The sequence below is a fragment of the Salmo trutta genome, chromosome 15 (genome assembly GCF_901001165.1).
Source record: "Salmo trutta chromosome 15, fSalTru1.1, whole genome shotgun sequence".
Lineage (NCBI taxonomy): Eukaryota > Metazoa > Chordata > Actinopteri > Salmoniformes > Salmonidae > Salmo > Salmo trutta.
In genome coordinates this window covers 4,581,716-4,584,873 of record NC_042971.1, presented here as the reverse complement: position 1 = coordinate 4,584,873, position 3,158 = coordinate 4,581,716, and positions in this window count along the sequence as shown.

Below are 3,158 nucleotides of genomic sequence, written 5' to 3'. Positions count from 1 at the left end.
TAGACGTGTACGACAGCGTGTTCCAATTCCCACCAATATCCAGCAACTTCACACAGCCAGTGAAGAGGAGTGGGACAACATTCCACAGGCCACAATCAACAGCCTGATCCTCTCTGTGCGAAGGAGATTTGTCTTGCCATGATCAGAATGTGTCTCTGTCTATTTCCAGCCCTGCCATTTCTACCTGTCCTGATCTAGTGTTTGACCCCTGACCTCCTCACACCGTCTCACTGTCCATGTCTGCTTTTATCTCCCACCTCTACTTCACTGTGTTATAATGGACCTTATGCTGTTATGTCACCTCTGTAACCAGCTATCAAACATACTGACCTTTCTGACCCATATCCCACCTCTACTTCACTGTGTTATAATGGTCCTTATGCTTGTTATGTCACCTCTGTAACCAGGTATCAAACATACTGACCTTTCTGACCCATATCCCACCTCTACTTCACTGTGTTATAATGGACCTTATGCTTGTTATGTCACCTCTGTAACCAGCTATCAAACATACTGACCTTTCTGACCCATATCCCACCTCTACTTCACTGTGTTATAATGGACCTTATGGTTGTTATGTCACCTCTGTAACCAGCTATCAAACATACTGACCTTTCTGACCCTATCCCACCTCTACTTCACTGTGTTATAATGGACCTTATGGTTGTTATGTCACCTCTGTAACCAGGTACCAAACATACTGACCTTTCTGACCCATATCCCACCTCTACTTCACTGTGTTATAATGGACCTTATGGTTGTTATGTCACCTCTGTAACCAGGTATCAAACATACTGACCTTTCTGACCCATATCCCACCTCTACTTCACTGTGTTATAATGGACCTTATGGTTGTTATGTCACCTCTGTAACCAGGTATCAAACATACTGACCTTTCTGACCCATATCCCACCTCTACTTCACTGTGTTATAATGGACCTTATGCTTGTTATGTCACCTCTGTAACCAGCTATCAAACATATTGACCTTTCTGACCCTATCCTACCTCTACTTCACTGTGTTATAATGGACCTTATGCTTGTTATGTCACCTCTGTAACCAGGTATCAAACATACTGACCTTTCTGACCCATATCCCACCTCTACTTCACTGTGTTATAATGGACCTTATGGTTGTTATGTCACCTCTGTAACCAGGTACCAAACATACTGACCTTTCTGACCCATATCCCACCTCTACTTCACTGTGTTATAATGGACCTTATGGTTGTTATGTCACCTCTGTAACCAGGTACCAAACATACTGACCTTTCTGACCCATATCCCACCTCTACTTCACTGTGTTATAATGGACCTTATGGTTGTTATGTCACCTCTGTAACCAGCTATCAAACATACTGACCTTTCTGACCCTATCCCACCTCTACTTCACTGTGTTATAATGGACCTTATGGTTGTTATGTCACCTCTGTAACCAGCTATCAAACATACTGACCTTTCTGACCCATATCCCACCTCTACATCACTGTGTTATAATGGACCTTATGCTTGTTATGTCACCTCTGTAACCAGGTACCAAACATACTGACCATTCTGACCCATATCCCACCTCTACTTCACTGTGTTATAATGGACCTTATGCTTGTTATGTCACCTCTGTAACCAGCTATCAAACATACTGACCTTTCTGACCCATATCCCACCTCTACTTCACTGTGTTATAATGGACCTTATGCTTGTTATGTCACCTCTGTAACCAGTTATCAAACATACTGACCTTTCTGACCCTATCCCACCTCTACTTCACTGTGTTATAATGGACCTTATGGTTGTTATGTCACCTCTGTAACCAGGTACCAAACATACTGACCTTTCTGACCCATATCCCACCTCTACTTCACTGTGTTATAATGGACCTTATGGTTGTTATGTCACCTCTGTAACCAGCTATCAAACATACTGACCTTTCTGACCCTATCCCACCTCTACTTCACTGTGTTATAATGGACCTTATGGTTGTTATGTCACCTCTGTAACCAGGTATCAAACATACTGACCTTTCTGACCCATATCCCACCTCTACTTCACTGTGTTATAATGGACCTTATGGTTGTTATGTCACCTCTGTAACCAGCTATCAAACATACTGACCTTTCTGACCCTATCCCACCTCTACTTCACTGTGTTATAATGGACCTTATGCTTGTTATGTCACCTCTGTAACCAGCTATCAAACATACTGACCTTTCTGACCCATATCCCACCTCTACTTCACTGTGTTATAATGGACCTTATGGTTGTTATGTCACCTCTGTAACCAGGTACCAAACATACTGACCTTTCTGACCCATATCCCACCTCTACTTCACTGTGTTATAATGGACCTTATGGTTGTTATGTCACCTCTGTAACCAGGTATCAACCATACTGACCTTTCTGACCCATATCCCACCTCTACTTCACTGTGTTATAATGGACCTTATGCTTGTTATGTCACCTCTGTAACCAGGTACCAACCATACTGACCTTTCTGACCCATATCCCACATCTACTTCACTGTGTTATAATGGACCTTATGGTTGTTATGTCACCTCTGTAACCAGGTACCAAACATACTGACCTTTCTGACCCATATCCCACCTCTACTTCACTGTGTTATAATGGACCTTATGCTTGTTATGTCACCTCTGTAACCAGCTATCAAACATACTGACCTTTCTGACCCATATCCCACCTCTACTTCACTGTGTTATAATGGACCTTATGGTTGTTATGTCATCTCTGTAACCAGCTATCAAACATACTGACCTTTCTGACCCTATCCTACCTCTACTTCACTGTGTTATAATGGACATTATGGTTGTTATGTCACCTCTGTAACCAGTTATCAAACATACTGACCTTTCTGACCCATATCCCACCTCTACTTCACTGTGTTATAATGGACCTTATGGTTGTTATGTCACCTCTGTAACCAGGTACCAAACATACTGACCTTTCTGACCCATATCCCACCTCTACTTCACTGTGTTATAATGGACCTTATGGTTGTTATGTCACCTCTGTAACCAGTTACCAAACATACTGACCTTTCTGACCCTATCCCACCTCTACTTCACTGTGTTATAATGGACCTTATGGTTGTTATGTCACCTCTGTAACCAGGTACCAAACATACTGACCTTTCTGACCCATATC